Raw genomic sequence first — 25,804 nt, 5'->3', positions numbered from 1 at the left:
TAAACATGTATGGTTCAGTTGATGTGGCGTCACTAAGATTGGTGCTAGACGTGGTGGTGCCACATAAATTCAAGGTCTCGGACTTCGACAAATATACCAGGAACTCAGACCCTTGCATTTACTTAGCTACTTACATTGCCAAGATGTCCGCCCTGACAGAAGATGATAGACTCCTGGTCCACTTCTTCCATCTTCCACGAAAGTCTCTCCGGGGCAGCCCTAAGATGGTGCATTCAGTTAGACAGGAGCAAGTTGCGCTCTTGGAAAGATTTGGCTGACGCCTTCTTAAAACAGTATAAATTCAACTGTGATGTCTCCCCCACAAGGAGAGACCTCTAAAATCTGGTGCAGAGAGACAGGGAAAGTTTCAAGGAGTATGCCCAGAGGTGGAGAGAAAAGGCAGCAGAGGTGTATCCTCCGGTTACTGACAATGAACTCTGCTCCTTGTTCATTGAGATGTTGAAGGCTCCATATTTTAATCTGATGATTGGAAACACCTCCAATAGCTTCTCAGGCATCATTCAAACTGGCGAGAGAATCAAGGCTAACCTCAGGTTAGGACGATTGCAGGAGTTGACTGAGAATCCTGCGAAGAAGACTGCCAGCTTCAGCAAGAAGAAAGAAGGTGATGTGCACTCCATCACTCGACAAACCCAACCTTCGAATAATTTTCGGCCATATCCTCCTTCTCACGGCCCAACAATTGCAAACATTCCACCTCCTTTTCCAAATTACCCTCATCCATGCCCACAATTCCCACCACAAACAGCTTACCAACCCCAACTACCTCCTCAACTTATTCAATCAAGGCTACCCCAAAATAATCCTAAACCACAGAGAAACCCCGATCCACCTCTTCCCCTCCCACTCAGCGAAATATTCCGATACCTCGTCGGTATAAACCAAATAGTGCCAATTCCCCTTGACCCAATCCAGCCACCATACCCCAGGTGGTATGATGCCAGTGCTCGATGTGAATGGAGGGATATTGGGACACTCAACTGATAACTGCGGGGCACTTAGGGCAAGAGTGCAAGCTCTGATTGGAAACGGGTGGTTGAAGATTAAAGGGAATGGCTCCCTCCCCAACGTCACTTCAAACCCTTTGCCCAATCATGGTACAAGCAGTGGTGTGAACATGGTAGAGTCCGGGGATGAGAAGTTAATTGCGGAGATGGATCAACTAATTCCTTACTTTGAAGAAATCTTTGTTATGGCCGTAAGGGAGGGCTACCTTTTTCCCCGAGCATCAGGAACAGAAAGGGGCATGGGATGTCCTTACTATGGAGGAGCAACTGATCATGAGCTGCGTGACTGTGAAGAATTCCAGCAAGAGGTCCAGAACTTGCTGTCCCTCAAAATTTTAAGATGCCAGAAAAGATCGAAAGTGGAGGGCGAAGTAAATACCACCAGATTCGGCCAAAATGCCTCAACCCCCAATCCTAGATTAACCTTCTCTGCCACCAATCCACCAACACCACCACCACTAATAACAGTCATCCGAACCCCGCCTCAGCTCCTTGTCACAAACACTCATGCTGTGCCCTGGAACTATAATTTCCAAGTCTTCACTCAAGAAGCATCTAGCAGTACATCAGTTCCTAACCTTACATATACTCCACCCTTGACACTTCCTAAACCGTGCTTCGCTCCCCATGAGCACTTCAGAATTACTTACACCGGACCCTCCGGTAATGCTACTCCCCAATCAAACCCCGAACCTGTCATTACCAGCAACTCCTCCCCACCTAAGCAAGAGGTAGAATTTATAACCCAAAGTGGGAGATGTTACGGGGATGATGAGAAGGAAAAGAAGAGAGGGAAAGTAAAAATGGGAGAGCCACAAGAGAACACGGAAGAGGAGGTTGAGAAAGTGGAGAGAGTAGAACCTGCTGGACCAAGGGGGGAAGAGGAATTGTTGCTTCAAATAATGAAGCAAAGTGAATATGACATTGTTGAGCAACTGAGGAAGACGCCTGCCCAGATTTCGTTGTTGTCATTGATCTTGAGCTCGGAAGTCCACTGCCAAGCCCTAAAGAAAATTCTAGATCAGGCCTTCGTAAACCCTGATATCACACCGGGGCAATTTGAGAAGATACTGGGACAAATTCAGGTATCCATTTTTGTCACCTTCTCAGAAGAGGAGATAGACCCGGCTGGCTTAAAGCACACCAAGGCTTTACATGTGACAGTAAAATGCAAAGGCTGCATAGTTGCTAAGGTCCTAATTGACAATGGATCTGCGCTTAACGTCTTGCCCAATGCCACCTTAGCTAGGCTACCGGTCGACCTGTCAAACATACGTCAAAGTGCCATGGTGGTAAGAGCCTTTGATGGCACAAGCAGGGAGGTACTGGGAGACATTGACTTGCCACTTCAAATCAGCACATGCACTTTCAACGTCGCATTCCAAGTGATGGACATTGAACCTGCATACACTATGCTGCTAGGGAGGCCTTGGATCCATTCAGCAAATGCCGTACCATTGACCTTGCATCAAAAGATTAAATACATTATGGATGGCAGAATCATCACTGTGAAGGGGGAGGAAGCCATGCTGGTCATCAAGCCGCAATCACTTCTTTATGTGGAAGCAGCCGAAAAGTCCTTGGAAAGTTCTTTCCAAGCTCTAGAGTTGCAAGAAACTATCCTGAGGGATGAAGGGGCCACAGCTATGGTTGGGAAGGTAATGCTTAAGAGCGGATATGAGATGGGCAAGGGGCTAGGCATCGCATTACAAGGGATTGTTGAACCCATACCGGCCATCCAGAAGGTTGGCCATTTCGGCCTGGGATTTGAGGAAGATGCCCTTATGGATGGGCGATTTTGGAAGAGGAACCTCCTTCAGGATTAGAGATTTGACCAGAAAGTCGGGAAAATGAAGGTTGTCCCAAAGATCACAGACATCTTTACCAAGCCGGTCATTGAAAATCCAGTGGAAGCTGAAGAATCTCCCAGCAAACCATCCATTGATGTCATCCATCTCGATTCCTTGTATGAAGCCCTGATCTCGCCAATGGCTGAAGGGCAAGAATTAGAAAACTAGATAGCAGAGGACATTCCTATACTCAATCTCGAGTAAAGTACCTCTGGTTATCTACACTTGATCATTTTGTCCATGGTGACAAGTGTAATGCTGTAAATGGACCCTTTTTTTTATGATACGAATATTAATGAATTAATAACGCATTTTACATCCAATTCTCTTTTCCTTTTTCTCTTGAAATCCATTCTTATAATATATTCCACTTTCGTTTCTTCAGGACCATTCATCAATTAACGCCTAATAATTCAATAGACTCAAAAATTCCTCTGGTTAATTTTGAAATCCCCATAACTGCCACTACTTCAAGTGACTCTGAAAAAGAACTGGTAGAAGAAAGAAGTGAGAGAGATGAACCTTCCCTGATGCCGTGCAGGGATGAAATGCACACCATCAATCTAGGCATAGAAGAAATAAAAAGGCAACTTAAGATTGTGGGGAGTGGGGAATTAGAACATATTGTAACATCCTCCCGGTAGCAATTCCGTACATTCTACTGTTCCAGTGACCAATGTCGGTCCGGACAGCTAGAACGTCCGGAAAAATATTTAAACTAAAGTGAAGAACCATAATTAACTCAAATACTAATAAGAAAAATTTAGTAAAAATTTTAGAAATGAAATACAACTAAGTCAAATGAGCCGGTGCCCAAGCGATGGGTAACCTGAGAGGAAGTTGCTTCGCAACGAGGAGCCCTAGACCGTGGGAAAAATTATAAAATAATTTTGGGACTCCAGAGAAGGGTCATTGAGGTTCCTATGGCATTAGAATGCCAAGAAAATATTCAGAAAATTTTTCAATCTCCAGACAGACAATTTTGACCCGTTAAGCCAAACGGAGGGCATTTTGGTCATTTCGCCTTCAGAGACAATTTTTGACCGACTTGTCCAGTTAAGTAAATAATTATTATGATCTAAAATATGAATAAATATTACTAAAAATTAAAGTGAAAATGAGTAGAGAAAAGAAGAAAAGAAAATGAAAGAAAAACCTAAATATGACATCACATGATGTCATTTGGAAGGCTTCCACCAATCACAACCCAACAAGCCAAATTAAAAAGAGACAAAATGAAAGACCAAATCTGCACTCCCATCTTCATCCTTGGGCAGCCAAAACGTAGAGAAAGAGAGGAGAGAGTTTCCACCATAGTTCAAGCTTCCAAGCTTGGAAACCTTGCTTATCTTGCACCAAAAACCCTAGATCCCTTCAATAAAAATTACCCCCACACATTGTAGGAGTGTTTGGAAGCCAAGAAAAGCCAAGAAAGTGAAGGAATTGCTTGGGAAAATTCTGCTAAAAAAAAAAGGTTAGTGCTAACTCTTACATTTTTCTTTTTATTCCATGTTAGGAAGTTCAAGTGAATAAGAAATTGTTAAGAAATTGAATAAAACACTTATGTAGGAGTATGTATGAATGGTGGCAGCCAAGAGAGGGTTAGGGTATTGATGGTTTAATTGCAATTAAGTTGGTATATTAATGTCAATTAATGCATATATATGAATTGGAGTTTAATGGAGTTGAATTTTTTGAGTTTGGATGAGAATGAGATTTGATCAATTAGGTTTAGTATGAAAATTGGAGATATTGTGTTTAAATGATTAATGGAAATTCTAGTGGTCAATTAGTGACCATTTAAGGCAAGTTAATCATAATTTGAAGTGAGCTAATGCATGGCAAAACTGAAATGGAAGGCTGCCCAATGAGTGCAAAGCAGGTGATCAAATTTCAGTCCACTTGGACTGCCATATCTTTGGCTGTGTTGGTCCAATTGGTGTTTGGCCAATTGAATATGAAACTAGGCTTATAATGACACATTTTTTCTGAAGAAACCATGCCCAAAAGACCAAAGCAAGAGGACCAAAAGTTGGCCCCAATCCGGACACCCTGCAACAACACCTACAGAAATGACCAAATGAACAGTAACTGTTCATTTGGCCATAACTCACTGTAGATATGGTCAATTGACCTGAAAGTTTTACAGCAACAAGCTAAGACATAGAAAAACAACTTTCATGAAGAAACCTACCCCAAATTATGACCAGAACCAAATCAAATCATTGAGCAAAGTGAAGTTTATCAGATCGAGATTTCCAGAATTTTCATTTGAGCAGTAATGTTTGGATGGCTATAACTCTCTCTAGAAAACTCGGATTTAGACGATTCTTGAACCGATGGAAACCTAAGGCATATTAGAACATTTCATATGAAGAAAGTTAGACCAAATTATGAACTTAACTTGGTCAAATTACTGACCAAATTTGGACCAAAATCTGCCAAAACCCAAACTTTCAGCAGGAACAGTACACGTGAACAGTAAGCTTATTTTGGCCATAACTTGAGCTACAAAACTCCAAATGGAGTGATTCAAAAAAAGAAATTCAACTAGACAAAATAAGGAACATTTTCTATGCAGGAAGTTTTGTCAAATTCCAACAGTAAATCGACCAATGAAACAGTGCAACTTCGGAGCACCAAAATCGAAAATTGGCAATTTTGCCAAAATGACCTAAGCTTTGAGAAAGTGACCAAAACTAATAAGTTTTAAATGAAAAATGTAGTATGTTTGAAGTGCCAAAGTCAATGTACATATTTTCTATGCAAAAGTCAACATTTTAGTTGACTAATGAAGTGAATAGTGACATGAAAACTTGAAATAAGCTTGGAAATGGATTTGGTAATTGATTCCAACAAGTTTTAAATGCAAAATGTGGTACATCGGGAGTGTTAAAACCAATGTACATATTGTCTATGCAAAAGTCAACATTTTTGTTGACCAATGAGGTGAATAGTGACACCAAAACTTGAAATTCAAAATTTGAAATTAGAAATGCATCTAGGGGACTTTAAATTGCAATTGGCAATTAATACTAGTAAATGTAAAACTCAAAATGTGGGATCTTGGTGTAATTAGAATTAATATATCCACTAAGTATGAAAAAGTCAACATTTTGGTTGACTAGTAAGGTGAATAGTAATCAAAATGATTAGTAAATTATGATGAAAACCTAGAACCAATTCTAAGCTTAAATGCTTAGAACTGTATGACAAATGTAGACTATGCATCCTAGTCAAAATTGTTAAAAAGGAATTAAGGCCATAAATTTGAAATCCATGAAATGTTTATGGATTACTTGAAACATGAAAAATAAGTCACCTAATTGATATGAATAGATAGTTAGGGCTTATATGCCCATCACAAATGGAATTCATAAAATATTAGTAACTCAACTTGAAATATAAAATTTGTAATTACATAAGTAGATTCTTGAATGTATAAATGAGAAAGGAAAAATGTTTTGAATACAATGGTACATGTGAACCATTGTTTAGAATTGTGATCAATATGAATAACATAATGAATGGATAAATAAACCATATTAATGTATGAATGAGACATTAGTTCTCATTATTGTAAAGAGGAGAAGTATTTTGAGTACAATGGTATAAAAGAATAATTGATGTGAATTGTGATCATATAAATGATCAAATGAATGTATGAATTATGATTGAAATTTATCATGAAATAATGAAGTCATAAAGCACAATATATTAACATTTTAAAATATCAAATGCCCTAGTATACCTAACAAGATTGGTTTGGATAGTTTGGCATGCCAATAGGGTATTGTTTTAGCAGTACTGCGAAAGGCTTTATGCCTGTATTCATGGCTTTATGCCCGTATTCATGGCTTTTATGCCCGATTTCATGGCTTTTATGCCCGATTATGTGATATCATGGCTTTTTAGCCATACTGACTGCATACATGGTAGACGTTCTGCGTCCCATGGTATGACGGCCCGAGGCACCGCGGTGTCCAGTTCCAATGACTCGTTATCGATCCGATGCGTCTAGTATAGGTTACTTGGTCAGTTAATTAAAGTATTATTCAATTCAGGCAGCTAAGTTAAGTTAAGTATAATGAAAATCCAGTACAATTAAATTAAGTATTGAATGAATAAGCAAAAGAGATTAGCAAAAGAAACATAACAAAAATATAAATTGCAGGACTGTACAGACTTGAAATACAATACATATAGAATAAATTATATACCTGCTAGTATTACTGAAAAGTTATAAACTAAGCACTTCCAAAGAGGAACAAACTAGTATATAAGATCGTTGATACTAGAAATACCATACCAAATTAAATTGATTCTTGAGTATCTGAATTATCATTTATTTCTTTCTTTACTTGTATATATTATTTCTCGTTATATTATTGCACCATTAAGCAGAAATGCTTAGCGCGATGGAATTGCTTCCTCGCAGTCTTTGAAGGTAAAACCAGATGGTATCAATTGAGATTTTTGGAGTCCAGATCTGCAGAAGTGTCAGAAGAGTTCAAGATTGTCACCTCCTCAGCAATGCATGTAGATAGGGCTCATTTTATACATGTTATGTATATTGTTCATTCCTAGCACATTATAAATTATTTGTATATCTTGTACAAAATAAACTCATGTAATTAACCTATGAATTATGGAAGCTATTCAAAGTAAGTATTTTAGTATGTGAATTGAATTTGAGTTATAATGAGATTATACATGTGAATATTGAGATATTGAAAATCTAATGAGATTTCTGAGAAATCTGGATACTGTATTGAGATACATTATGTTTGAAAATTTTTGAGACTATTAAGTTTGAGAAATTGAGTATATATTGAAATTGTCTTTGGCAGGTTCAGAAGAACTGTTAGTCCAAATTACAGCCGACACTTTGTCGGATTATCGTTAAAATTTTTGAAATTTCCAATTTAGTTAGATTTTGATAAAAGTAAAAATAGCCTAAATCTTCAATAAAGTTTTTGAATAAATAAATCAAGAACTGTAATGAAATCAGATAAAATAGAGTGCTCCGGCACACTGAGTGGCATAACTTGCTCATTACACTGTAGTCGGGTAAGGGGTGTCACATTTAGTGGTATCAGAGCACGGTTTAGGCGTTTCTGGACCTAGATAGATTGCATATCATGCATTGCATTCATAAGAGTCGAGGTGACACTAATGCAGATCTGTATTTCTTGTTTATTTTAGGTTAAGGTGTGGAATAAGAGAGTGAAGAGACAATGAGATAGCGAATGGAGATGAGAAGGAGACTGTATTTAAGATGAAAAAGGATGAGTACATAACTGTTTGAGGATAGGATTGAGACTAAGGAGAAAGTGAAGTAGGATAACACGGAAAGGTGAAGAAATAAAGAGGTATTAGCTCCTTGGCTATTTACATTGGGTAAATTTCGAGGACGAAATTTAAATAAGAGGGGAAGAGTTGTAACATCCTCCCGGTAGCAATTCCGTACATTCTACTGTTCCAGTGACCAGTGTCGGTCCGGATAGCTAGAACGTCCGGAAAAATATTTAAACTAAAGTGAAGGACCATAATTAACTCAAATACTAATAAGAAAAATTTAGTAAAAATTTTAGAAATGAAATACAACTAAGTCAAATGAGCCGGTGCCCAAGCGATGGGTAACCAGAGGGAAGTTGCGGTTCTCGCAACGAGGAGCCCTAGACCCGGGGGAAAAATTATAAAATAATTTTTGGGACTCCAGAGAAGGGTCATTGAGGTTCCTATGGCATTAGAATGCCAAGAAAATATTTAGAAAAATTTTTCAATCGGTACAGACAATTTTGACCCGTTAAGCCAAACGGAGGGCATTTTGGTCATTTCGCCTTCAGAGACAATTTTTGACCGACTTGTCCAGTTAAGTAAATAATTATTATGATCTAAAATATGAATAAATATTACTAAAAATTAAAGTGAAAATGAGTAGAGAAAAGAAGAAAAGAAAATGAAAGAAAAACCTAAATATGACATCACATGATGTCATTTGGAAGGCTTCCACCAATCACAACCCAACAAGCCAAATTAAAAGAGATAAAAACTAATTAAAAAGAGACAAAATGAAAGACCAAATCTGCACTCCCATCTTCATCCTTGGACAGCCAAAACGTAGAGAAAGAGAGGAGAGGGTTTCCACCATAGTTCAAGCTTCCAAGCTTGGAAACCTTGCTTATCTTGCACCAAAAACCCTAGATCCCTTCAATAAAAATTACCCCCACACCTTGTAGGAGTGTTTGACAGCCAAAAAAAGCCAAGAAAGTGAAGGAATTGCTTGGGAAAATTCTGCTAAAAAAAAAAGGTTAGTGCTAACTCTTACATTTTACTTTTTATTCCATGTTAGGAAGTTCAAGTGAATAAGAAATTGTTAAGAAATTGAATAAAACACTTATGTAGGAGTATGTATGAATGGTGGCAGCCAAGAGAGGGTTAGGGTATTGATGGTTTAATTGCAATTAAGTTGGTATATTAATGTCAATTAATGCATATATATGAATTGGAGTTTAATGGAGTTGAATTTTTTGAGTTCGTATGAGAATGAGATTTGATCAATTAGGGTTAGTATGAAAATTGGAGATATTGTGTTTAAATGATTAATGGACATTCTAGTGGTCAATTAATGACCATTTAAGGCAAGTTAATCATAATTTGAAGTGAGCTAATGCATGGCAAAACTGAAATGGAAGGCTGCCCAATGAGTGCAAAGAGGTGATCAAATTTCACCACTTGGACTGCCATATCTTTGGCTGTGTTGGTCCAATTGGTGTTTGGCCAATTGGACATGAAGCTAGGCTTATAATGTCACATTTTTTCTGAAGAAACCATGCCCAAAAGACCAAAGCAAGAGGACCAAAAGTTGGCCCCAATCCGGACACCCTGCAACAGCACCTGCAGAAATGACCAAATGAACAGTAACTGTTCATTTGGCCATAACTCACTGTAGATATGGTCAATTGACCTGAAAGTTTTACAGAAACAAGTTAAGACATAAAAAAAACAACTTTCATGAAGAAACCTACCCCAAATTATGACCAGAACTAAATCAAATCATTGAGCAAAGTGAAGTTTACTGTACTGAGATTTCCAGAATTTTCATTTGAGCAGTAATGTTTGGATGGCTATAACTCTCTCTAGAAAACTCGGATTTAGGCGATTCTTGAACCGATGGAAACCTAAGGCATAGTAGAACATTTCATATGAAGAAATTTAGACCAAATTATGAACTTAACTTGGTCAAATTACTGACCAAAATTGGACCAAAATCTACCAAAACCCAAACTTTCAGCAGGAACAGTACACGTGAATAGTAAACTTATTTTGGCCATAACTTGAGATACAAAACTCCAAATAGAGTGATTCAAAAAAAGAAATTCAACTAGACAAAATAAGGAACATTTTCTATGAAGGAAGTTTTGTCAAATTCCAACAGTAAATCGACCAATGAAACAATGCAACTTCGGAGCACCAAAACCGAAAATTGGCAATTTTTCCAAGATGACCTAAGCTTTGAGAAAGTGACCAAAACTAACAAGTTTTAAATGAAAAATATAGTATGTTTGAAGTGCCAAAGTCAATGTACATATTTTCTATGCAAAAGTCAACATTTTAGTTGACTAATGAAGTGAATAGTGACATGAAAACTTGAAATAAGCTTGGAAATGGATTTGGTAATTGATTCCAACAAGTTTTAAATGCAAAATGTGGTACATCGGGAGTGTTAAAACCAATGTACCTATTGTCTATGCAAAAGTCAACATTTTTGTTGACCAATGAGGTGAATAGTGACACCAAAACTTGAAATTCAAAATTTGAAATTAGAAATGCATCTAGGGGACTTTAAATTGCAATTGGCAATTAATACTAGTAAATGTAAAACTCAAAATGTGGGATCTTGGTGTAATTAGAATTAATATATCCACTAAGTATGAAAAAGTCAACATTTTGGTTGACTAGTAAGGTGAATAGTAATCAAAATGATTAGTAAATTAAGATGAAAACCTAGAACCAATTCTAAGCTTAAATGCTTAGAATCAGATGACAAATGTAGACTATGCATCCTAGTCTAAATTGTTAAAAAGGAATTAAGGCCATAAATTTGAAATCCATGAAATGTTTATGGATTACTTGAAACATGAAAAATAAGTCACCTAATTGATGTGAATAGATAGTTAGGGCTTATATGCCCATCACAAATGGAATTCATAAAATATTAGTAACTCAACTTGAAATATAAAATTTGTAATTACATAAGTAGATTCTTGAATGTATAAATGAGAAAGGAAAAATGTTTTGAATACAATGGTACATGTGAACCATTGTTTAGAATTGTGATCAATATGAATAACATAATGAATGGATAAATAAACCATATTAATGTATGAATGAGACATTAGTTCTCATTATTGTAAAGAGGAGAAGTATTTTGAGTACAATGGTATAAAAGAATAATTGATGTGAATTGTGATCATATAAATGATCAAATGAATGTATGAATTATGATTGAAATTTATCATGAAATAATGAAGTCATAAAGCACAATATATTAACATTTTAAAATATCAAATGCCCTAGTATACCTAACAAGATTGGTTTGGATAGTTTGGCATGCCAATAGGGTATTGTTTTAGCAGTACTGCGAAAGGCTTTGTGCCTGTATTCATGGCTTCATGCCCGTATTCATGGCTTTTATGCCCGATTTCATGGCTTTTATGCCCGACATGTGATATCATGGCTTTTTAGCCATACCGATCACAGACATGGTAGACGTTCTGCGTCCCATGGTATGACGACCGAGGCACCGCGGTGTCCAAGCCAACGACTTCGTTATCCATCCAAATGCCTAGTATAGGTTACTTAGGCGATCAATTAAAGTATTATTCAATTCAGCTAAATAAGTTAAGTATAATGAAAATCCAGATAATTAAATTAAGTATTGAATGAATAAGCAAAAGAGATTAGCAAAAGAAACATAACAAAAATATAAATTGCAGGACCGCATGCACTTGAAATACAATACGATAGAATAAATTATATACCGCTAGTATTACTGAAAAGTTATAAACTAAGCACTTCCAAAGAGGAACAAACTAGTATATAAGATCGTTGATACTAGAAATACCATACCAAATTAAATTGATTCTTGAGTATCCGAATTATCATTTATTTCTTTCTTTACTTGTATATATTATTTCTGGTTATATTATTGCACCACTAAGCGAAATGCTTAGCGCGATGGAATTGCTTCCTCGCGCAGTATCAAGGTAAAACCAGAGACTGTCGATCGAGATTTTTGGAGTCCAGATTCTGAAGTGTCGAAGAGTTCAAGATTGTCACCTCTCAAGAATGCATGTAGATAGGGCTCATTTTATACATGTTATGTATATTGTTCATTCCTAGCACATTGTAAATTATTTGTATATCTTGTACAAAATAAACTCATGTAATTAACCTATGAATTATGGAAGCTATTCAAAGTAAGTATTTTAGTATGTGAATTGAATTTGAGTTATAATGAGATTATACATGTGAATATTGAGATATTGAAAATCTAATGAGATTTCTGAGAAATCTGGATACTGTATTGAGATACATTATGTTTGAAAATTTTTGAGACTATTAAGTTTGAGAAATTGAGTATATATTGAAATTATCTTTGGCAGGTTCAGAAGAACTGTTAGTCCAAATTACAGCCGACACTTTGTCGGATTATCATTAAAATTTTTGAAATTTCCAATTTAGTTATATTTTGATAAAAGTAAAAATAGCCTAAATCTTCAATAAAGTTTTTGAATAAATAAATCAAGAAATGTAATGAAATCAGATAAAATAGAGTGCTCCGGCACACTGAGTGGCATAACTTGCTCGGCTACACTGTAGTCGGGTAAGGGGTGTCACACATATGATCAGTTTGCTTAAAGAATTCTTGGATGTGTTTTCATGGAGTTACGACGATATGCCTGGGTTAGATCCTCAGATAGTGACACACAAGATTCCCCTGATTCCTGGGACAATTCCAGTAAAGCATAAGCTAAGAAGAATGAACCCTGACACGCTACTCAAAGTTAGGGATGAAGTCAAAAAGCAGTATGATGCTGGGTTTTTGGAAGTAGTCAAATATCCCCAATGGATAGCTAATGTTGTCCCGGTAATGAAGAAGGACGGGAGAGTCAGGGTGTGTGTTGATTACAGGGATCTCAATAAAGCAAGCTTGAAGGATGATTTCCCTCTCCCACACATAGACGTGCTAGTGGGCAATGCTGCAGGATTGGGCAGATGTTCATGTATTGATGGGGCATCCGAGTACAATCAAATCCCCATGGATGAACAAGACAAGGAGAAAACTGCTTTTATCACTCAGTGGGGGGTATTCTATTATCGGGTCATGCCATTTAGCTTAAAGAATGCTGGCGCTACCAACCAACGTGCTATGGCTACACTATTCCATGATATGATGCACAAAGAGGTAGAAGTGTATGTGGATGACATGATCATCAAATCTAGGGAGGGAGAAAGCCATGTATAGGTGCTGAGGAAAGTATTCGAAAGACTCAGAAAGTATCAGCTGAAGTTGAACCCAGCCAAATGTGTGTTCGGAGATAGATCTGGAAAGCTGTTGGGATTCATAGTGAGTGAGAAGGGAATAAAAGTGGATCCGGACAAAGTTCGAGCCATTCAAGAGATGCCGTCCCCAAAAATAGAAAGGGAGGTGGGCAGTTTCCTAGGGAAGCTGAACTAAATTTCAAGATTTATTTCCAATCTCATTGCTAAAGCTGAACCCATCTTTAGACTACTCAGAAAGAACAACACCTCTCAAAGGGATTCAGTTTGTCAAGAGGCTTTCGAGAAAATTAAGCAGTACTTATCAAACCCGCCAATATTGGTCCCTTCAATAGCGGGAAGACCGTTGATTCTATACATGGCAGTCCAACAAAATTCAATGGGATGTGTTTTAGGGTAGAACGACAATACAAGGCGAAAGGAGAGGGCCATTTATTACCTGAGCAAGAAATTCAATGATTGCGAGTCAAGGTGTAACACCACTATGTTCAGTAGTGCGTTCTACTATTCCGGTGACCAGTGTTATCCGGACAGTTAGGATGCCTAGAACTACACTTAGATATGAGTGAGGAGACATAAAATAATGAAATACAAGAAAAGAAAATATAAGAAAAACAAAGGAAAAATCATAGCAATGAAATGTAACCAAGTTAAACGAGCCGAGAACCCTAGCGATGGGTGACCGCACCGGGAAATTGCGGCGTGGACCGTTGACTAGCCCTGGACCGCGGAGAACCCTGGAAAAATATTTTTAAGACTCAAATAGACATCTATTGAAGCATAAATACCATTAGAAATATCAAAGAAAAATTAATTAATTAGTACAAACAAAAGTGAGAAATCGAAAAACGGACAAAACTCGATGTTACCGAAAAATCGGGAATGCAACCCGAACAGGGGCATTGTGGTCATTTGGCACCCCGAGTTGCCTTTTGATCTCAATGTCCATTAAAAATAAATGATATTAAACTTTAAAAAAGTCATAAAAATTAAATTGTGGTACATTATATCAATAGTGAAAGAAGTGGTGACAAAATTGCAAATTTGGAAACTTTGGATTAATTATTCATTAACTAAACTTAGTGGTCCACTAAGTGAGCTAAATGGACATTAAAATATAACGTTAGTGGACAGATTTCTCCACTAAGTATGCTTCATCTTCTTCATTCTTCTTCCAAACCGAATTGAACATTGTTATAGTATGTATGACTTTATCTTTGTGAAATGGTATTTCCACAAGTATTAAGCATTGTTATGGATTGAATAAATTATGTTTTGGAAAATTGTGATAGAACATATTTTGAATTTTGATGGTAATTTTCATGGAAAAATGCAAATTTATGATTTGAATTATGATGAGCATAAAAATTATTGGATATTGGAATTGAATTTGAATCGAATTATATTGTGATTTATGCTCACTAAAAGGATTGTGATATTGTTTTATATCTCACTATAGATGCTTGACTAGGTTATTACCCATCTCTCTCATTTGTTGAGAAGACAATGGAGTTAGTTGTGTTTTGATTACCATGGTACGTGCACAGGCTTAGATTTTCCTTTGATTTGAGGTTAGATCTAAGTTTTTTATCGTTATGGCCCTTGCGGAAGATTCATTATTGTGATGTGTATTGTGCACAATGATTCGACCTCCCCGACCAAAGGGAGTTAGAATCTGATTCGACCTCCCCGACCATAGGGAGTTAGAATCACTTCGAACATGGCCCTTTCGGATTAGTCTTGCATAGTAGTGAGATAAAGAATGATTTTTGAGATACAGCATGGTTTTTGAGATAAAGAATGATTTTTGAGATACAACATGATTTTTGAGATACAGCATGGTTTTTAAGATACAGCATGATTTTTTAGATAAAGAATGATTTTTGAGATACAGCATGGTTTTTGAGATACATAATGGTTTTTGAGATACGGAATATTTTTTGAATAGTAAAGAATTGTGATTTCAATTATGATTTATGTATAATTGATTTTGTTGGAATTACCTTAAATGGTTAGTTATGATTTGATAAATTGAATTTCGTGATCAAAGTCATTTTATACAGATGATTTACATTATTGGCAATGAATATTTTGAGTTTCAGAATTTGATAAGTATTCAGATTTCCAAATTATTTGCTGTAAATTTTGTCAATGTATATTGTACTATGTTTTAAATTATAGTTGTGCACCACTGAGTTCACCACTCAGCGATAGCTTTGTATGCTATCGTAGGTAAGAAGAGCATAGAGCAGCGAGTAAGTTTCTTTGAAGACACATTCAGATCAGCTCCAGGTATATCATAGGTATACCCATGTACATAGGTTTTGATGTATGCATGTAATAATATGTATGTAAATTATTTGAGCAGTTGTATAAAAACTCTTGTAAAATATTTTGGTATGTAATTAAATTTAAATTATTGTAAATGTAAATTTGGGATTTCATTTATCTGAATAGTTTAGTAATATTAATTTTGAGTCTTGTAATTAATGAAATGTTTCTTTTATGAGGAGATTGATTTGATTATTGAGATTTGAATTATGGCTTCAAATGAAGTTATTGAAGTTGTATTTGAGAAAACATATTGGTAGTGTGTTCTTTGCAGGTTTTGAAGAACTATTTTCTCAAAATACAACCGGCACTTTGCCGAAATTTTGAAAAAAATTTTATAACACCAGATTTTAATCGATGATTTAAATTTCATGAAAATTGTTTTAAAATCCCTTGTAGTATATTTAATGGATTATCGGTAGGCGAAGTACGATAATTCATTAGGTATACTACGGGATCATGTTACATCTTACATAGGAGTAGGGTGTGACATGTTTTGTGGTATCAGAGCAATGGTTTTAAAGTAAATTTCGAACTGTGAATTTGAAATCTTTTTGTCGATAACTACAACTGCTCAAATGTTTGATACATATAGTACATTTACATCATAAATATGAACTAATAGAGAGGAATCTCTTTGTGCTGGTTGTACAAGAATAGAAAATCCTGTGAAAAGTTATGGAAGAGAAGAATGAGACAATAGAACAATCCGTGATAGCAGAAGTACAAGTTGAGGCCCCAACTCCACAAAGTGTCGAAGGCCCAACTGTATCAGTTTTACCAGTACAAATTACTGCACAAATGGCGCAGCAAATGGCCACTTTCTTCCAATAAATGGCTGATAATCTATCAGCCCAAGCCCAAGTATAGACCCAACCCCCACAAGGGCAGTGCGAAATAGAGAAGAGGGAGAAATCTACAGGTCAGAACTCAAGCAGTAATTTGGGGAAGAGAAAAGAATTTGAGGACCCCGAGCTCAGAGATATGATAGAAGCGGATCATTAGGGCAGAGAACACCAAGATCTAGTCGTCGAACAACCAGAAGTTCCTATTCTGCCCATTTCTGCCATGTTTGTGGTAAGCTACATGGAGGTATTTGTTGTAAGGCCTCTGGAGCCTGCTACAATTGTGGAAAACTTGGACACTTTGCTAAAGATTGTACTAGAGCACCTCGATCCGCTCTCCGGAGTCCACAGACTGTCAGTCAGAGTCGAGATAGAAATAGAGTTGGTACTCCTCACCACTATAACACAGTAAATGAACCCGAATATAGTAGCGCACCAGTCAGAGCATCCACTAAGCGCTAAGGAGAAAGAGCAGAAACTTCGGATGTAGCTACTGGTAAGTTCTTAATTTTTGAAGGAAACAATGAGTTATTATTTGATCCCAACACTACTTATTTATATGTTAGTGTTATAATTCTATGTTTTGTTGCTATTCCTTTACAGGGGAATAAATTTTGATGCGTTAGTGATTAGTTTTTTTTAGGATAAAAACTATAATAACAAGTATGATTGACATTAATTTTGGAAGAATTGTTAGCTAAAAGTATTTTCTAAAACACCATAAATTATAAAGCTAATTGGTGAGCCTACTTAATGTAAGGCAAGAGGACCTAAAAGTAAGTTATAGTAATAGAATTGCTCTAGATGAGGGCAAAGATGTTACTGTTAGTAATTATTAATGGATATTGTAATCAGAATCGGTTTAGGATATTAGTGGATTCGAGAAAGATAAGATGTTAGAAAACCTAGTCCATGAGGTTATAACGTAGTGACTATGTAATGTTCTCGATATTTGTATTGTAAGCTGCAGATTACAGTATCGACACGAGATTATTGTGTAGAGCTACGTGCTTTCTCGTGATACAATAAATTAAGAATATTAGTAAATAATCTATAAACTGATACAGTTGCGCCCGAATAAAGTACTATTACTGAAAATAAATGTGAAAATTTTAGTCAGAAATTTAAAACTTTAGAACTAGCCTATCAAACGACTACACTTGTAAGGTAGCTAGAGTCAGTGACTCGGTTACATTAATGTGAATTACTTGTACCACAGTAATTGCTATAAGGTTAGAGATATCAGTACTACTTATCATCCTCAGACGGATGGACAGTCGAAACAAGTGATTCAGGTAAATTTTGAAACTCATTGAGTTTCTATAAATAATGAAATGAAATGATAATAATAACTTGTAATATGTGATAAGCCCTCAAGAATATACTGAGAACGTGTGTCATTGAATCCGAAGGGAGATGGGACAGATACATCCCACTAGCAGAATTTGTATACAATAATAAGTGTCAAGCTAGCATACAAGTGGCACCCAATGAAACATTGTAAAGGAACGGATAACTATGGATTTTGTGATGAGACTTCTAAGGACACAGAATAGTCATAATGCAGTATGGGTTATAGTTGATAGACTAACCAAGTCTGCTCACTTTTTGCCAGTCCGGATGGACTATAGCCTGGGAAGATTGGCCAGATTGTACATAAATGAGATTGTAAAACTGCATGGAGTGCCAGTATCGATTGTATCTGACAAAGATCCTAGGTTCACTTCTAGATTTTGGGGTAGTCTTCAGAGAGCCCTAGGAACTAGATTGAACTTCAGCACAGCATTCCACCCGCAAACAAATGGCCAGTCTGAAAGGGTAATTCAGATATTGGAGGATATGCTACGGGCTTATGTGATTGAATTTGAAGGTAGTTGGGATACACACTTGCCTTTGATTAAGTTTGCTTATAACAACAGCTACCAATTAAGCATTGGGATGCCTCCATATGAAGCTTTGTATGGCAGAAAGTGCAGAACTCCCTTATGTTGGGATGAAGTAGGTGAAAGGAAAATGATTGGGCTAGAAATTGTTCAGCAGACAGAGGAAAAGATCAGATTGAACAGAGATAGACTCAAGGCTGCATCAGGCTGTCAGAAGTCCTATGTTGGTCTAAAGAGAAGAGATATTGAATATGTAGTGGGTGATAAGGTATTCCTCAAAGTTTCTCCTTGGAAGAGGATTATGAGATTTGGCAGAAAGGGGAAACTGAGTCCTCGTTTCATCGAACCATATGAGATTCTGGAAAGAGTGGGTCCTTTAGCATATCAGTTGGCATTACCTCCAGAGCTAGAAAGGATACACAGTGTCTTTCATGTGTCCATGTTAAGGAGGTACATATCAGACCCATCTCATGTACTATCAGTTGAAGAGATTGAGGTAAATCCAGACCTCTCATATGAGGAAGAACCAATAGAAATTCTAGCTTATGAGGTGAAGCAACTGAGGAATAAACAGATACACCTGGATAAAGTGCTGTGTAACCATCATTCAGGCCAGGACGCTACTTGGGAACGTGAAGAGAACATGAGGAGACAGCACCCACAGTTGTTCAGAAACTAATGCCAGGTAAAATTTCGTGGACGAAATTAATTTTAAGGGGGGGGGGGGGAGAATTGTAACACCCCTATGTTCGGTAGTGTGTTCTACTGCTCCGGTGACCAGTGTTGTCCGGACAGCTAGGATGCCTAGAACTACACTTAGATATGAGTGAGGAGACATAAAATAATGAAATATAAGAAAAGAAAATATAAGAAAAACAAAGGAAAAATCATATCAATGAAATGTAACCAAGTTAAACGAGCCGAGAACCCTAGCGATGGGTGACCGCACCGGGAAATTACGGTGTGGACCGTTGACTAGCCCTGGACCGCGGAGAACCCTGGAAAAATATTTTTAAGACTCAAACAGACATCTATTGAAGCATAAATACCATTAGAAATATCAAAGAAAAATTAATTAATTAGTACAAAGAAAAGTGAGAAATCAAAAAACGGACAAAACTCGGTGTTACCGAAAAATCGAGAATGCAACCCGAACAGGGGCATTGTGGTCATTTGACACCCTGAGTTGCCTTTTGACCTCAATTTCCATTAAAAATAAATGATATTAAACTTTAAAAAAGTCATAAAAATTAAATTGTGGTACATTATATCAATAGTGAAAGAAGTGGTGACAAAATTACAAATTTGGAAACTTTGGATTGATTATTCATTAACTAAACTTAGTGGTCCACTAAGTGAGCTAAATGGACATTAAAATATAACGTTAGTGGACAGATTTCTCCACTAAGTAAGCTTCATCTTCTTCATTCTTCTTCCAAACCGAATTGAACTTTCTCCCAAAACTCCCATGGAAACTCCATGGCCAACCTCACTTCAACCACCATGCAACCATGATTTAGCCATAATTTTCACTAGCTTCCTTCACAAAAACTGTTCTACACCACTTATGCAGTAGATAGGCAGCAAGAAGATCAAGTTTAGTCAAGGTTTTAAAGAGTTTCCAAAGTGGTAAGTTTGTGTTTTTGGTTATTGCTTCATTAACGTTTGTGAGGAGGTTATGGGTACTTGAATTGTGAAAAGAATTTTGGAGTTTGATGTTCTAAGGGAGATGTTTATTTTTGGCAGCCATGGAAACTCCTTGAGGACAGTTTATTCTTGCTTGTAAATGGTAGATTAAAGGGTTGATTAAATGTTTATGTGTGTAGGAATTAATTTGGGTGATGTATACTTAGTATATGTGAATGTGTACTTGAATTTGGAAGCTTGGAAATTAATGGACTGTAATGTATGAATCGGCAGCTTGGTTTGTTGAACTATAAAGATGTTATTTCATGTTTGGCTTATGGAATATTAATGTTCAATTGTGATAGTTGTTATGGCAGCTTGGGTATACGTATGATGGTGTAAGGTTGGACATGTAAATGAGCTAGGTTAAGTGATTGAATTGTTGTAATTGAGCTTGAAAAATTATGCACCATATGGTGCATGTTGAGTGTGATTATAAGCTGACAAAATGACCAACAATATGTTGTGAAATATATTTAGGTTAGGGTACAAACCGGAATTGGCATGAATGTGTAGTTTGGTAAGTGTTGAAAGTATCCTTTGATGAGTAATGAACAAAACACAATAGGGCAGTTTATGTTTTGAGCCTAGAACCTTAAGTGTGTGGCTCCAATTAGTATAAGACCAATTGAAGGTGAAACTAGACACAAAATGTGCCAACTTTCATGAAGGAAGCTTACCAAAATTCTGCTTGTAAGGTAACTTGAAAAGTGACCAAATCCGGATTAGTGCAATTAAGGCCTGAAAATTGACCATTTGGGCAGCAGTTAGTGTTTTGGCCATAACTCACTCAAAACAAGTCCAATTGACCTGAAATTTTGACCATGGATAGTTAAGACCTATATCTACAAGTCTTATGAAGACACAAAAGCCTAGAAATGACCATAAGCAAGTCAAAAAGCTTGCACAAGTTCGGATCGAAAAACTGGCCGAACCAAAATTGACCTAAAATAACCTAAAGTGACCAATTTTGGTACATTCTTACCAGCAATAGTAAAATGACCATAACTTGGTCTAGTAAACTCAGAATGACCTGAAATTTTGCCTCGCGTGCAATAAGACATAGATCTATAAGTTTTTAGTTTTGACCGAAACCCGAAAGCCGAGGAAACTATGTTATCCGGCTAGGTCAAATTAGTATACCGGGATCCGACAAATTGCAATAAAATGCAATATACATGGAAATGAATTTGGTAACATGTACCAACCCTAAAGGGCTACAAATGTGACATATTAGTAACATTAAAACCTAATTTACCTAGAATGCAGCGAGGGTTGACATCTTAGGTTGACCAAGGAAATAATAGAATTCAATAAGTTAATTATTAAGCTTTATTCTTAGAGACAGTTTAAATGAGTACTGAAACACTTCAAATTGTGTGTTTCGGTTAGCAAAGAATCAGGGAAGGGAAAGGAAACACTGAGTCAGAGCCAAGAGATAGTTATCAGAGGTTTGTGCACAACTAGTTTTTAACTGATTTTGTTTTGAATATTTCATATGATTAAATGACATATTTTTCTTATGTATTATGTTTAACAAGCATTGGATTTAATTCAATGATTATTGAAATTGTTATAGTATGTATGACTTTATCTTTGTGAAATGGTATTTTCACAAGTATTAAGCATTGTTATGGATTGAATAAATTATGTTTTGGAAAATTGTGATAGAACATATTTTGAATTGTGATGGTAATTTTCATGGAAAAATGCAAATTTATGATTTGAATTGTGATGAGCATAAAAATTATTGGATATTGGAATTGAATTTGAATCGAATTATATTGTGATTTATGCTCACTAAAAGGATTGTGATATTGTTTTATATCTCACTATAGATGCTTGACTAGGTTATTACCCGTCTCTCTCATTTGTTGAGAAGATAATGGAGTTAGTTGTGTTTTGATTACCATGGTACATGCACAGGCTTAGATTTTCGTCTGATTTGAGGTTAGATCTAAGTTTTTTATCGTTATGGCCCTTGCGGAAGATTCATTATTGTGATGTGTACTGTGCACGATGATTCAACCTCCCCGACCATAGGGAGTTAGAATCTGATTCGACCTCCCCGACCATAGGGAGTTAGAATCACTTCGAACATGGCCCTTTCGGATTAGTCTTGCATAGTAGTGAGATAAAGAATGATTTTTGAGATACAGCATGGTTTTTAAGATAAAGAATGATTTTTTAGATACAACATGATTTTTGAGATACAGCATGGTTTTTGAGATACAGCATGATTTTTGAGATAAAGAATGATTTTTGAGATACAGCATGGTTTTTGAGACACATAATGGTTTTTGAGATACAAAATTTTTTTTGAATAGTAAAGAATTGTGATTTCAATTATGATTTATGTATAATTGATTTTGTTGGAATTACCTTAGATGGTTAGTTATGATTTGATAAATTGAATTTCGTGATCAAAGTCATTTTATACAAATGATTTACATTATTGGCAATGAATATTTTGAGTTTTGGAATTTGATGAGTATTCAGATTTCCAAATTATTTGCTGTAAATTTTGTCAATGTATATTGTACTATGTTTTAAATTATAGTTGTGCACCACTGAGTTCACCACTCAGCGATAGCTTTGTATGCTATCGCAGGTAAGAAGAGCATAGAGCAGTGAGTAAGTTTCTTTGAAGACACATTCAGATCAGCTCCAGGTATATCATAGGTATACCCATGTACATAGGTTTTGATGTATGCATGTAATAATATGTATGTAAATTATTTGAGCAGTTGTATAAAAACTCTTGTAAAATATTTTGGTATGTAATTAAATTTAAATTATTGTAAATTTAAATTTGGGATTTCATTTATCTGAATAGTTTTGTAATATTAATTTTGAGTCTTGTAATCAATGAAATGTTTCTTTTATAAGGAGATTGATTTGATTATTGAGATTTGAATTATGGGTTCAAATGAAGTTATTGAAGTTGTATTTGAGAAAACATATTGGGAGTGTGTTCTTTGCAAGTTTTGAAGAACTATTTTCTCAAAATACAACCGGCACTTTGCCGAAATTTTGAAAAAAATTTATAACACTATATTTTAATCGATGATTTAAATTTCATGAAAATTGTTTTAAAATCCCTTGTAGTATATTTAATGGATTATCGGTAGGTGAAGTACGGTAATTCATTAGGTGTACTACGAGATCATGTTACATCTTACAGGGGAGTAGAGTGTGACACAAGGTACTTTTTCCTAGAGAAAACTTGTTACACATTGGCCTGGACGGAGAATCGGCTCAAACACTACATGTTGAATCATAAGACATGGCTCATCTCTAGGATGGATCCTATCAAGTATGTATTCGAAAGCCCATTTGTACTAGGGAGGATAGCCAAATGGCAGGTCATACTTTCTCAATATGACATTGTCTATATGACTCGAAAAGCAGTAAAAGGTAGCGTAATTGTTGATCTCCTAGCAGAAAACCCTATCTAAGACTATGAAGCTTTGGATTTTGAGTTCTCTGATGAGCATGTTAACGAAGTCGACGGCGAAGAAAAGGAACCAGCTGATGTATGAGAAATGTATTTTAGCGGAGCTGTCAATTTATCTGGTAATGGGATCGGAGCTGTGTTGGTATCTCCTGATGGAAAACACTTCCTGATAGCTATCAAGTTAAGGTTTGACTGCACCAATAACGTTGTAGAATATGAAGCCTGTGTGATGGGTTTACAAGCTGCCATCGAAATGAAAGTCAGGAAGTTGGAGGTATATGGAGATTCGGCCTTGATCATTTATCAAGTCAAGGGAGAATGGCAAACCAAGGATCCGAAGTTAATCCCATATCAGAAGTACCTACTGGAATTGAACAAGAAATTTGAAGAAATTTCTTTCACTCACCTCAGTCGAGACAAGAATCAATTCACAAATGCCTTAGCCACCCTGGCTGTCATGGCTCAAATAGAAGAGGGAAAGATGACTCAGTTATTGCAGATCAAAGCAAGGGGTGAGCCAACTTATTGTTTCATGGCCGAGGAAGAAATTGATGGAAAACCCTGGTACCATGATATCCAAGTCTATGTCAAAACTAGGGAATACCCTCCAGGAGCAAGCAGAAACGAAAAGAGAATGATCAGGAGATTAGCTTTGGGATACTTCCCCAGTGGTGAAATTCTGTACAAAAGGAGCTCCAATGGCGAACTGTTGGGATGCGTGGATGCAAAAGAAGCAAAGAGGATCCTTTTTGAGACTCAGGAAGGGAATTGTGCAACCCATGCTAATGGACATATGATGGCCAAGCAAATCATGAGACGAGGATACTTCTGGACTACTATGGAGAAAGATTGCATCGAGTACTTTTGGAAATGCCATAAATACCAAATCTATGCGAATTCGATGAATGTTCTGCCTCACCAATTGTTGAACCTTGTTTCGCTATGGCCTTTTGCAATGTGGGGAATCGACGTGATTGGTCCTATTAACCCCAAGGCATCTAATGGGCATAGGTTTATCCTAGTAGCTATTGACTATTTTTCAAAATGGGTCGAAGCGACATCATATGCCCACATTACGCAGAACACATTCCTCAAATTCCTCTGAAATAATATCATCTGCTGACACAGCCTCCCCAGCGAAATCATCACTGAAAATGCCAAGAATTTGAACGGTCTGAGAGTTCAAAGTTTATGTGACCAATACAAGATCTGACATCTCAATTCTTCACCATACCATCCCTAGATGAATGGAGCAGTGGAAGCCGCAAACAAAAATCTCAAGAGGATCATCCGAAAAATGATAGTCACCTACAGAGACTGGCATGATATGCTTCCCTATGCCCTTCATGCATACCAGACCTCCATAAGGAGCTCAAATGGAGCAACTCCATACTCACTGGTTTACGGGATGGAAGCTATTTTACCTATTGAAGTAGAAATTCCTTCCCTGAGAATTCTCAAAGAATCTGGAATTGATGAGGCAGAATGGATCCAATCAAGGTTGGACCAATTGAATTTGTTGGACGAGAAAAGACTAGCAGCAGCGTGTCATGGGTAATTATACCAAAGGAGAATGGCTAGGGCATTAAACAAAGGCATTCTCCTACGCAAATTTCAACTAGGAGATCTGGTCCTGAAAAAGGTGCTCCTGAATCAAAACAATGCCCGGGGTAAATGGTCGCCAACTTATGAAGGACCTTACGTGGTTAAAAAGGCATTTTCTGGTGGGGCTCTGATCTTGACCCAGATGGATGGTGAAGAATTTCCAAGACCCATGAATGCTGACACTGTTAAAAGGTATTATTCCTAAAAAAAAAAAAAAGGGTAGGGGTGAAAACCCGAAAAGGTGCTCCTAGCAAAATGTGCGAAAGAAGGCGAAAACCCGGAAGGGCCCTTTCTGTAAAATGAGTGAAGGGTGAAAACCCGAAAAGGCACCTTGAAAATGAAGAGAAAGAAGAAAGGAAAGAAGACAAAATCTAGAGGTGAAAACCCGAAAGGGCGCCTTTAGAACTAGAAAATGGGGAAATAAGGAGGGATACTGGATCAAGGAAGGAAATAAACTGCCACAGTATGAATGTTCGTCAATAGAGTACTTGAAATAATGACAGTTAATGGACTTCAAAGTCAGCTACAAGGAATCTGTGAGATCCATTCT

This window comes from Hevea brasiliensis, chromosome 4, assembly GCF_030052815.1.
Source record: "Hevea brasiliensis isolate MT/VB/25A 57/8 chromosome 4, ASM3005281v1, whole genome shotgun sequence".
Classification (NCBI taxonomy): Eukaryota; Viridiplantae; Streptophyta; class Magnoliopsida; order Malpighiales; family Euphorbiaceae; genus Hevea; species Hevea brasiliensis.
Note: the sequence above shows the minus strand (reverse complement) of the source record.